We start from the raw sequence: 13,825 nt of genomic DNA, 5'->3' as shown, positions 1-13,825 counted from the left end.
AGCAAACGCTTTGAAAGTGATTAGGGCAAAGAATGTACAGATGTGCTTTATACAGTTGCTGAATGTATGGATTGTGATAAGAGTTGTATGAGTCCCTAATAAAATGTTTTAAAAAAGGAATACAGTTTTTATGCTTATACACTTCTGAACACATTTCATTTGATATTGAAAGTATGTATTGAGCTTGGTAGTAGTCAGAATTTTAAGATGACCTCAGTCACCCTTACCTTGCTATTCATCTGGTTTTCACTGGCCGTTTGTTTGTTTGTTTAAAGAATTGGTGAATGTTCAACCATTTAAGGAAGTAACATAGAATCAAAAGCCAACGGCAGAGATGGAAGAAGTCCACATTGTACTGAAGGTTTAGGTCACAAAACAAGGCTCCAGGAATTGACTGAATGCTAATCGACATGTTTCAATAAACAGATGCCTAGTTAAGAAATTTGGAAAGCAGCTACCTGGCCAATCTACTGGAAGAAATCCACACCCATGCCCGTTACAAAGAAAGGTGATCTAACAGAATAAGACACGATCAGATAATACCATTAATGTCACACACAAGTAAAATTTTCTGAAAATAATTCAAAACTGATTGCAGCAGTACATCGATAGGGAACAGCCAGAAATTCTAGGTAGATTCATAAGAGGGGGTTGAATGAAGGACACCATTACTGGTAGTAGGTGGACTTGATTGAAAGCAGAGAACACTAGAAAGATTTTGTCTGTATTTTATTGACTATGCAAAGGCATTTGTCTACGGATCCACATCAATTTATGTATAACAATGCCAAGAATGGCAATTCTAGTACCCTTGATTATGCTCCTGTAAAACCTGGACATCGCCCAGTGTCAGTTGTTTGCCCAGAAGAAGGCAGCACTATGTAGTTTAAAATCAGAAAAATTGTGTGTCAGGATTGTATCCTTTCACCATACGCATCCAATCTGTCTTTTTCTGCTTCTCATAGCTTTTGGCAATTGTTGGCAGATGATACAATATTTCTTGCTGAAAGCAAGCATTTACTGATGAAGTTCAAAGACTATGGCCTTCAATATGATTACACCTCAACATAACACAAAAAGCTTCACAAGTGAGCCAATAAGCAACATCTTGTAAACACAAGACATTGAAGTTGGCTATGATTTTATTGTACCTGGATCCACAGTCACCACAGGGAAGCTGCAGTCAAGAAAGCAATTAATGTATTGGGCAAATCTGTACAGAACTTCTCTATAGTATCAAAAAGTAAAGATGTATCTTTGAGGACTGAGATGTGCCTAAGTCAATTGCCTTAGTGTTTGTGAAATCTGGGCAATGATTAAGGAAGACGAATAGTTGATGGTTTGAATTATGGTGTTGGTGAAGAATATTGGATATACCATGGATTTCCAGAAGAACAGACAAACCAGTGTTATAAGAAATAAAGCCAGAATAAGGACAGAAGTGAAACAGCAAGTCTTCATCTCATGTACTTCTGACAGGTGCAGCAATGGCTTGGAGGCCATGTCATATCTCCTCCAGCTCCACAACAGAGATGGAGAATCTGACTGAATGTCAGCCGAAGTTCCAAATTGATGGGGCAGAGATCAAACATGCTGCCAGCCTCCAACCTGGTTCATTCTTATTCTCAACCCACCTTCCCTCCCAAGGCACTCTTCTTTCCTACCAGGTTTGATAACCCATTACAATGCCACACAGAATTCACAGAAAATACTCGTGGCTATGAGGTTTCATAGCGAATCTAACGGACTACAAAATGTTAGGACTACAGTTCCACAATACCTCTTCTAAAGCATATAGATTGTTCTCAAAAGAGCATAATTCTCAAGGCAAACCTTTTTTACTGGCTAATCTAAACTATTAGATTTTTTTTAAAGCCTTACTCTTTCAGATAGCACTTTGTTCTTATATAAAACTAAGTTTTACACAGTAAGTTCTTCATCTTATTCCTCATCCAAAGGAAAACGTGACACAATCTCTTTTCCTCCCAAGCTAGTGCTTTAAGAAAAAGTGAAATCAGTGTTGAACTGGAATGTCTTCCTGTGGCTCAGCCAAGCACAAACGAGCTTGGCTGCTTAGGGAAAGGTTGTTGGTTCAAACTCATCAGTCACTCTGCAGGAGAAAGATGTGGCAGTCTGCTTCCATGAGACTATAGCCTTGGAAACCCTGTGGGGCAGTTCTCTTAAGGAAACTACGTGGCAAAAAATAATTGTTTTTTATTGCTGCCCTTAGAGCAGCTACAAGGCTACTTTCTTCCAGATGTCTCATAACATTTTAAGAACTTACTGGAACGTATAAGGCTTTGCTCAATTTATTTCAGCAAGCAGGAATTCACTCAACCCAGGGGTCCACTCAGAAGAGTAGCTCCCAGAGGGCTTGGCAGTAATGAAGAAATCTGCTAATAGGAATAGTAGTGTAGGCGGGACTATGGAAGTATTACTAAGGAAGCATCAAAAGCTAAGGCGATGCCATCCTCACTAAGCTTCAGCGTCTTCCTTTCCCAGGTCTCTCCTGGCTGACCACCTCCCTTGCCTACACAAGGTGTCTGCATCTCATCACTGCAATTTGCTTAGGTTCTTCATTCCTCCTGACCTTTCTGATCATCAATACAGTAGTTTAAAAGCCCCAGGTAACCCCTAAGATTCTCAACTTATATTTTATAACCAGCCACCCAAGACATACATTGGCTGATGAGGCCTATAGAAGGATTCACCCTTGGGTCAGCTGTCCATTACTGGTCCAGTCATCTATGAGTGGTGGGTAGATGGCCAAAATCATGTGATATACAAACACCATCATTGCCCACTTAGCAGAAAGTAGAAGCAGGCTGACAATGGTCAGTAATGCTTGTGTGCGTTCAAAAGCTTTGGTTTAGTTTGTTTTTGAGTTACAGTTCCATGAGCATAATTAAGTGTTCTGGAAATCCCATTCTTCACAATAACATTTCATAAACTGACATAATTCACACAGTTGGATGTCTTTGGCTAGTCAGTAATACACAAGCAAACCTCTTTCTGGTGTTCTCTACTTTTCAGGCAAGATCCATTGGACATCCCTCAGCAGTGATATCCCTTATTCCACAGCCTTTTGTGAACGTAGCCTGAATTACTGGCAGTTCTGTGTCAATAAAATGCTGCAATTGGTTTTGAATTATCTTCAGCATAATTTACTTGCATGTAATACTAATGTTATTGTTTGATGATCTCCACATTCTTTGGGATCACTCTTCTTTGTCATGGCCACGAATCTGCATCTCTTGCTGTCATTTGGCCAGGTAGCTGTCTTCCTAGGATCTTCACATAGGTAAGTTGAGTACATCCAGTACTGTAGCTGTTTGTTTTAACATTTCAATTGCATTCTGTCAATCCTGGAGCCTTGTTTGTTTGGTTTTTGTTTTTTCAGGTGCCTGCAGTTCAGCTTGGGTGTCTTCTCTCACTACCCTTAGTTTTTTTTTTTTTTATCATATCTTACTTCCTGTAATGATTGAAGATCAACTCATTCTTTTTGGTGCTCTTGTGTAGTCCGTCCATCTTCTTTTCGTGCTTCCTGTGTTATTCAACACTTTGTCCTGGGACTCTGAATGTTGCGTGCTGAGTGTGTTTTTTCTCTTTTGGTGTCCTAGCTCCAGGTCTTTGAACATTTCATTGTAATGCTTCACTTTGTCCTTTGTCCTCTGGAGTCGCCTTTTGCAGGTTCCAGTTCTGATTTTGTACCTCATGTTTCTTCCTTTGTTGCAGCTACTGTGCCTTCAGTGCAAGTTTCAGAGCCCTCTGACATCCACTTTTAATTTCCTTTCCTGTCTTTCTGGTGGCCTTTTCCTTTCTTTGTGTATTTCTTTGATGCCAAACAACAACTGCTCTGGTCTTCTGTCATTAATATTCAATACATAAATTCCATTCCTGAGATAGTCTATAATTTCTGCTGAAATATATACAAAATTGTATTTTGGCTCATGTAAACGTGCTTCCTTCTCTTCAACTTCAACTTGAACATGGATATGAACAGCTAACAATGGTTTGTTCTTTTGGTCCTTGGCCTTTGCTGACAGCATCGAATTCCTTCATGATCTCCTTCCACCAATGAGGTCTACTTGATTTCGGTGTAGTCCATCCAGAGAGGTCCATATGTATAGTCACCATGTACGCTGTTGATAAAAAAAGGTATTTATGATGAATAAGTGGATCAAAACAACAACAACCCACGAAACTAAGTTCATGCAATCATATTGATTCTGATTCAGCAACCCTAAAAGACAGAGTAGGACTCCTCCCTTTGGATGTCCAAGACTTTCACATCTTTGTGAGAGCAGATTGCCTCATCTTTCTCTCAGGCAGAGTCTAGCCACTGACCTTACAGTTAGTGGCTCAATGCATAACCTGCTGCTCCTTGAATAAGTCACTGGTATTGCAAACTTTTCTGAAGAGCATGTCACAAACAGAAAGGACTGAAGAGAAAATTCTAGCCTCCAGCTGTAGCACTGAAATATTCCAAGGACAAAATATCTGCCGTTGTTTCTGTCCCCGAGACCATATTTTTTTTATTACTAATCCTTTTTTGTTTCCAACTTTCACATTCTAATCATCAGTGCATTTTTAGTGCATGTTTGATCAATGTCAGACTGCACAATATGGTAGAATTCTCTGATTTCTTCATTTATGGAATGAATGGTGCATAAATTTGAATTATAGTTGTGTTAGCTGGTGTTTCTTGTAGGTATCTAGATGTTATCATATCAATGACAGTGTTGGGTTTCAAGATAGGTCTTGAAGTTCTTTTTGATGATGCATGTGATGCCATTCACCTTCACCTCATTCTTGGCACATCAAGCTACATGATTAACTGAATTAAAATGGCCAACACCAGTCCATTTCAGCTCATCTTTTAACATCATTCCATTTCATTTTTTCCCCTCACAACTTCCATTTGTCCTAGCTTTGTGCTTCATATGTTATGTGTGCTGATTATTCATGGATATTTACAGCTATTTCTTCTCATTTTGAGTCATGCCACGTCAGCACTGAGGTCTGGAAATTCCATCCACATTAAAATTGACTCTCCTTTGAAGAGGCAGCTCTTCCTGCATGATCTTTAAAATACCTGCGAGCCCGAGGGGTTCACATTCCAGCACGACACCAGGCAGTATTCTGCTGCTACTCATGAAACTTTCCCTAACCTTGCCACCCCCCCCTTACCCCCTCCCCCAAAGTAGACTACAGGAGCTCTTTTCAGAAGTGGCCTACAAGGTTCTTCTTTCTAGTATAGTTTAGTCCAGAAGCTCCTCGGAAATCTGCGGACATGTTGACTCTGCTGGCATTCGACATGCCTGCAGCATCACTTCCAATATCATAGCCACACCCACGCCACCATAGTACAACAGACTGATGCGTGGTGTAAAGCCCTGTTACTCCAACGTGCTGCAACGTGGATAGAGCTAGATGTTGTGCTGAATGAAATGTCAATCACAAGAGGACAAATAGTTTATTACCTCATGCAAAGAACTCCGTAACAGGAAAATGTGTAGAGAACCAAGTTTGTTAGTGGTTACCAGGTGTGGAGAGTGTGGAGATGGCTCTTACTGATACGAGTACTGAGTTTCAGCTTATGGTGATGAAAATATGATATCTATTAAGGGTAGAGTTACACAGCCAATTGATGTAATTGCTTTCCATCAGTTGTGCATGGATAAAATAGTCAATTGGCTAAAGTTGTGTGATATATTGAAAACAGCAAAGAGTAGTTGTTGAAGCAGGTTATGTACAACTAAGTGCTTCATGGGCTTTTTATTTCTTGTTTTGGAGCTTTAAGGTCATGATTTCCTGGGGTATCTCAGCTCATTAGCCTAATAGCATATTTAATGCTTTTGTTCTACCTCCTAATTTTATGATCTAGGGTGTTAAATGCTTGCAGGCAGCCATCTAAGATAGAGCAGTTAGTCTGTGTTCACCTAGGGCAACAGGGAGGAAGGGGAGTCAGGAAATGAAGGAGGAAATGAGATGGGTGGCTAATTGCTTCCATGAAGCAGCTCCCTCCTTCGCTGTAACTCCAGAAAAAACTTTATTGAACCTGGCTACAGTTACTGAACATTTTTATCCAAGATTCTGTAGAAGATCTGGACCAAAGGGACAGAAATCTAGTACGAAATCTCAAATTATCATGGATCCTAGACTTTTTGGAACATTGATGCCATATGTCCTGCCCAAACTATTGCTTTGATATAATCCTTAAATCTTAGACCAGAAAGATCCCTGAAGTCCACCTAAAACTCAACAGTACTTTAGCTTAGCTGATAAAAAACATGTTCTTTTAAAAACTATATCCATCGGATCCAATGACAGCAGCCACTCAAAAGATGAGACAGGAACCAGAGAGGGCCAGGAGTTCATCCTGTGATGAGGAGCAGCTAGAAAGGCAGTGAGGATATTGTCTACGTCACTGACTGTCCATGTGAAATGTTGAATTGGTTCAGGTTCATGTTTTGTTGTCTGTGGTGTCATCAACAAAGTAAGAGAAATACACTACTGTCATCCAGTCGATTCTGACTCATAACAACCCTAAAGGACTACGCAGAAGTGCTCTGTAGGTTTCCAAGACTGCCTTTATGGAAGTTGAAAGCCTCATCTGCTGCGGAGCAGCTGGAGTTTTTTGAACTGCTGACCTTGCAGGTAGCAGCCCGCGGCTCTTTTCAATATAAATCTGTGAGATTAAATTTTTAAAAAGAGTGAGAAACATTAAGAATGAGATTGACAGAACTTTGAAGATAACTGACCTAATTTGGTGGGTGTCTGGTAAGAAAGAATAGAGTCTGAAATGACTCCCATTCTTTTTGTTTGGGGTATTGGTAAATGCTATTATTCCTTAAGACAGAGAGTACAAGAGTTCAAGGGGAAGGGGAAGTTAGTTTTAGGTTGTTATACTTATTTGGTGGATGGAAAAAAACAGGCATTGTGAACTGTCATGCTTTGTGGAAATCTGGGTGAAGATGAAGATTGCAAGTGCAAACCCAGAAGCAGATTTACAGTATAGATTTGAGAGACCTCAGAACTCGGTTGAAGCTGGGCTATAATTTAAGGAGGCGAGGGCTCCCACTAAACCCTGGGGAACTAAACCATCACAGAAGCATAGGAAGCCAGTGAAGGAGAGGGAGAGGTGATCGAAGTCAGAGTGGAACATCATTTGATTCTTTAAACATTTTTTGATAGCGCCAAGAACTGAGACAGAATAGCTAACAAGTTAGACAAGCTTCCTGCTCTCCTGGGTCATACATTCTGGAGAAAGAGGCAAGTCAGTAAAAACTCCACATCAGTATAAAATAACCATGTTTTGAAAGTCAGAAGAGGAACTTTTCCCAGAACAGTTGACAATATCAAATATCAAGAGAAATAGGACAATAACTGGAAGAAAAAGACAATGAATTTGACAATTAGGAATTTAGTAATGTTGTAGGTTGACTCAGAACCTCCAAAGATGCCCGTGTTCTAACCCCTGTTACCTGGATATCACCTTACATGAGGAAAAGGAACTTTAAGATTCAATTACATTAAGGGCCTTGAGCTGGAGAGATTATTCTGGACTATGCAGTTGGACCCTAAATGCCATCAGAAAGTGTCCTTGTAATTATGTGGAAACAGAAGCAGATTTGACTATAGAAGTGGATGTCCCCAGGGAATGCTGAAGGTGGACTTTGGGGCCAGGATGTGGTACCCCAACAGACTGGACTGGAAAGCACTCCTAAAGGCCAACAAACGATCATTGAACTAACTACAAGCTTTTCTTTCTTGTTGTGTTTTGTTTTATTCTTTGTCAGTGAGTTGTTGTTGCTGTTTTGTTGTATATTGTTGCTTTGTTTTGCTCTGTCTTGTTTTTGCGCATGTTATTATCTCCACAGGTCTGTCTAAATAAGAAAGGCTGGATGAACAATCTGGAGGAGAAAACAAAGGAACCGACATTTCCTGGGGGACATGGGATAGGGGGAGGTGGGGGAGAAAGGAAGTGGTGTTAACAAACCCAGGGAGAAGGGAACAACAAATGATCCAAATTGGTGGTGAGGTGAGTGTGGGAAGCCTGGTAGGGCATGATCAAGGGTAATGTAACAAAGAGGAATTGCTGAAACCCTGGTGGGGACTGAGCATGATAGTGGGACAGGAGAAAATCAAGGGGAATAGAGGAAAGAGCTGGGAAGCAAAGGGCATTTACAGAGGTCTACATAAAGCCATGTACATATGGAAATATATATATGAGGATGGGGAAATAGATCTATGTGCCTATATTTATAGGTTTAGTATTAAGGTAGCAGAAGGACATTGGGCCTCCACTCAAGTACTCCCTCAATGCATGAATACTTTCTTTTTTTAAATTGGCATTCTATGATGCTCACCTTCCTGACACAACCCCTGAAGAGAAAGCGGGTGAATAAGCAAATGTGTTGAAGAAAGCTGAAGGTGCACGGCTATCAAAAGATATAGCATCTGGGGTCTTAAAAGGATGAGGGTAAACAAGCGGCCATCTAGCTCAGAAGCAACAAAGCCCACATGGAAGGACACACCAGCCTATGTGATCATGTGCCAAAAGATCAGTTATCAGGCATCAAAAAACAAAAATCATATCATTGGGTGCACACCTCCATGATACGATCGCTGAAGACAAATGGGTACTTAAGCAAATATGGTGAAGAAAGCTGATGATACCCGGCTATCACAAGGTATAGCTTCTGGGGTCTTAAAGACTTGAAGGTAAACAAGCGGCCATCTAGCTCAGAAGCAACAAAGCCCACATGGAAGAAGCACACCAGTCTGTGAGATCACGAAGTGTCGAAGGGATCAGGTATAAGGCACCGTCAGAACAAAAAATCTTATCATAGTGAATGAGAGTGCAGAGTGGAGATCCAAAGCCCATTTGTCGGCCACTAGAGACCCCTTGCAGAGGCGTCTAGGGGAAGAGACAAGCCAGTCAATGTGCGATGTAGCAATGATGAAACATACAACTTTCCTCTAGTTCCTAAGTGCTTCCTCCCCCACCCCACTATCATGATCCGAATTATACCTTGCAAGTCTGGCTAGACCAGAGGATGTACACTGGTACAGATGGGAACTGGAAACACAGGAATCCAGAGCGGATGATCCCTTCCAGACCAGTGGTGTGAGTGGTGATACTGAGAGGGTAGCGGTAGAGTGGGTTGGAAAGAGGGAACCGATTACAAGGATCTACATGTGACCTGCTCCCTGGGGAATGGACAACAGAAAAGTGGATGAAGGGAGACATCGGACAGGGAAAGATATGACAAAATAATAATTTATAAATTATCAAGGGCTCATGAGGGAGAGGGAAGTGGGGACGGAGGGGGGAAAATGAGCTGATGCCAGAGGCTTAAGTGGAAAGCAAATATTTTGAAAATGATGAAGGCAATGAATGTACAGATGTGCTTTACACAATTGATGTATGTATGGGTTTAGATAAGAGTGTATGAGCCCCGAATAAAACGATTAAAAAAGAAGAAAAAGTGGATGTCAGAGTAGTGATAAGAGAAATATTGGAATGGTGCAAGGAAGGGGTCCTGAACCAGGGAAGATAAGCACCTTTAGAAGCCAAAACCGGCAAGGAAACAGATGCTCTCTTAGAGCCTCCAGGAAAAAAATTAAAATTCCAGAAAGTACCTTGACCAGACCAGTGAACCCTATTTCAGAATTCTGACGGACAGAACTGTAAGAGAACAAAGTTGCATTATTTTAAACCACCCAACTGTGTTAACTGGTTACAGCAGCAATACACAATAAGAACTGATACAACTTGACATTCAGAGCAGTTTTAGGGGTAGTAGGGAGTGTAGATTGGAAGAAAACTGTAATAAGATTGTAACTAAGAGGTTCAGAAAAGATAGCTGAGTATTTACCTTTGGGGCAGTTTTCATATCTCTCATGTGACCTCTGTGTTTGGCTGGGTTCTCTAGAGAAGCAAACCCAGTGATGCTTGGTTTCTCTAGAGAGAAATCTTCAAGAAAACAGCTCACAGTTACAGAAGTGGGCACATCTTCTCCGAGTCCCATGGGCCAGATGCTGAGCTAGAGGCTTCTCCTCACTTGTATCATTTTGGGCGGACAGTGGACTCCAGATCAACAGGAACATGGCAGGCTGATGTCCAGCTGCAGGGGAGGACAAATCCAAGGTCAGCAGGGGAGATAGTTTATTGTGCCAGCCTGGCCGAGGAACACAAGTGGGATTAATTGAAGGGCGGAGAGATTAGTGGCTCAGTGAGCCTCGCCTTGCTTGTCTCTCGCTCTTTAATCATCAGACCAGTGTGCGGCTGCCTTACTTGTTCTGTGCCTCAATTTAAATGGCACACTACCTGTGGGACGAGTTGATAAGGTTGAGATATTTTCTTCTTTTTTCTGACCCTGAATTTTACCAAGCATAATGTCTCTTTTCCCAGGGATTGGTCCCTCCTGGTTACATGCCCGTTTTGTGAGGCAAAGTCTCACAATACTTGCTTCTAAAGAGCATACTGGCTGTATGTCTTCCAAGAGAGAATTGTTTGTTCTTCTGGCAGTCCATGGTAATTTCAATATTCTGCACCAACACCATAATTTAAATTCGCATTATCATAATTTAAAATAGCGTATTTAATTATTCATAGTCCAGACTTAATTATTCATAGTCCAGTTTTCACATGCCTATGAAGTGATTGAAAATACCATGACTTGAGTAAGGTGCACTTTAGTCCTTGTAATATGTGTGCTTTTAACACCTATAAAACAAACACACCAGCAAACAGATGTACCCAGTTAAAAATATCATTTGCTTTCTTGGCCTCTGCTTCCATGGGTGTTGATGGCAGATCAACAATAATTTGAAATTATTATGATGGTGTTGATTCGTCCAGCTTGGAGGATTTTTGTTTTCTTTACATTAAGTTTTAATCCATGAAGGTCACAGTCTGTATGTGTTTCAAGCCTTCTGGGCTTCCGGTCATTGCAGATTCCATACTGTGTCGGTTTGTTGGAACATTTTAGTTGGCAATCTGTCAATTCCTAAAGCATTTTTTGTCACTGCCTCCAATGTAGCTTGGACTTCTTCCTTCAGTATCATTAGTTCTTGATGTTACTTCTTGAAATGGTTGAATGTTGACCAGTTCTCTTTGGTACATTGTATATATCTTTCATCTTGGGATGCTTCCTGCATTATTCAGTATTTTCCTCAGAGAATGTTTCAGTATTGCCATTCAAGACTTGAATTTTGTCTTCAGTTCTTTCAGCTCTTTGAGATATACTGAGTGTGTGCTTCCCTTCTGGTTTTCTCACTCCAGGTCTGCACATTTAATTATAATACTTCACACAAACAAGGTGGGCTTAGTATAATTACAACGTTTCTTAATGATTCAAGAACACCAAGATGTAGACAGGATACAAATTAAAATCCAGTTCAGCCTATGGCCCTATTGTGTTAATTACAATGACCAATGTGCCCTGACTCTCCTCACAAGTGGCGCTGGCCTGACTGAGTCATGACGTCATACAGCAGAGCGTGGCGATGACGCTGCGTCTTTAGGACAGGGTTAGACCTCCCTGACCACTATGGTAGGAGGAACCTAAACTTCAGAAAACATTCCCTCAAAAAGGAGTTAAAGAGTTCAGTTTCACCATGGGGCAAAATTTCAGCTGGGAAACTCTCTTATTCAGATTGACTTATTCCTTAACCAGGAAAATGAGGCATTGCTGCGTGTTCTTTGTTACAAAATTACTCCTCAGAAAACGGGCATCAGTTCACAATGTGGATAATAAAAAGGTGTTCAAAGTTGGGAAAATAACTGCCTGAGAAGCTAAGTCTTAAGATATAACTCCACCTCGCCTTCTGTTTTCTCTGTAAAGTCATTCTCAAAATAAGGCCAGCATCACTCTTTTAAGGCCCAAGGAGATTAATGCATCCAGAAAGCACAGACTGGGATTTATCCCCATTGTGATCGCTGACTTCTTGTGTCAGCCTTTTGTTCTGCATGACAGCTCTCATCTTGCAAACCAGCAAGATCCCTGAATTTGGCAAAGATCCTGCTCTGTGGAGCATTTTCAGGTTGGGTTTTTAGCAACATCAGATTTCCCTAAAGCAGTAATAAAGGAAAAGCGGAGCGGTCGAAGGACGCCATTGAGGTCTCACCTAACAGCACACAAAACATAACCTCTCAGCAGTCCGGTGCAAGTCAGCACTTCCAGAATGGACATGACCATTGGGTTAGTGTTGTTTTTAAATCTCTGCTTTACTAAATAAATGTAATGAAACATACTTTAGATATCCTCTCTTTTAGGTCTCTTCTTTGAAAGTATTGCTGTCTGTGAGGACATATGTGAAAATATAATACTGTCTTTTGTGGTCCACAGTGTAAGGCCAAAGGATGCCTTCAAGAGAAATACAGGATACCGCAGTCCTAAGTAAATTGTACAGAGAGGAGACGAGTCAAACAGATTGCTACACATCCTTAGGACAAAGCATTGCTTTGCCACTGGTGCAGAACCTTATAATTATGTGTAATTCCCCACTTAGGCTTTTTAGTTATGCTGAACATTGGAACAAGCTAAATGATAAGGAAGAAAAAAGAGAAAGGAGAAATTAACATTCGAAGGAAGGAGCCCATTTAAATAAAAATGTCCTCTCACCATAAGGAGGCAGTTAAGGGTTTGAAACTTGGCATCCAATTGTCAAATCTTTGTTTTATTTTTTTAATGGATTTGATATCCTTATAAATCTGCCTTATTAAAGTCAAGACTGGTTCCTTCTGTTGAGAAAACACAATCACTTTTTATTGATATTTTTTCATGCTCTGACTGGTTTTGCATATCTGGAAGAGATAAATCTTCAAACCCTGGAAATAAATCTTCTTTTTCCTGCCTGCCAAATCCGTAACATGATCCTTTTCTCTCGCTGACGGCACCGTCAGATAAGTGGACATGCCTGCTCGGGGAGAAGAGTGCCATGGCTTCTAGCAGGGCACGCGTGTACTCAGAGCCAGCCCAAGGCATGCTCCACGCACATTCCAAATTCTTCTCCGTTCCCCCCCGAAAGCAACTTGATTGTGGGACTACTCTTTCTGAGCCAATATCCCCTCACATGCCCTATGGAGGGGGAGAGAGGAGACCTTCAGGACTTGGGCAGCAGCAGGACAGAGATGATGAGAGAATAAATAGATTCTAGGGAGTCACTGGGGGTGAAATGGTTTATACACTCAGCTACTAACCCAAAGGTAGGACGTGGGGGGTTGGAGTCCCTCCGGAATTGCCTGGGAAAGAAAGCTTGGCGATCTGTGGGGTCAGCCATTGAAGACCCGGTGAAGCACAGGTCCACACTGACTCATGGCTTGTCATGAGTCAGGGTCAACTCCCAACAACTGGTTTAGGTTCTTCCTCCTAACACCCCCCCCCCCACCCATACAGAGAAACGTTGACAGTAGATTTGGTTCTCAATCAAGCTGGGAGGAGGAAGACAAGGTAAAGATGAGCAAACCGCAAAATCACGCAGATGATCATAAAATGAAGCTTGAGATCCTAGAATAGCACCATTTTGGGGTTTTTATTTTTTTTATCATGTTCCCCTTTTATAACTAGGGGAATATCAGTTACAAAGTTAATTTAATCTATAAGGGAATATTCCATGATAAAGACCTAATATTATTATCCTTGTTTTTTAGTGAATTTTTTAAATGAAATAAATGGTGTGTGTGGGGGGGGGTGGGGGTGGTTTATGTCTCAGACCATCAACTCTGCATTCAGCAGTTCAAAGTACCTATCAACGCCCATCCCCATATCTTGTCCCATCACCCCTCTCCTGATTTCGCTTCTCCCTGGATGAT

The sequence above is a fragment of the Tenrec ecaudatus genome, chromosome 2, assembly GCF_050624435.1.
Source record: "Tenrec ecaudatus isolate mTenEca1 chromosome 2, mTenEca1.hap1, whole genome shotgun sequence".
In the NCBI taxonomy this organism is placed as follows: Eukaryota; Metazoa; Chordata; class Mammalia; order Afrosoricida; family Tenrecidae; genus Tenrec; species Tenrec ecaudatus.
Note: the sequence above shows the minus strand (reverse complement) of the source record.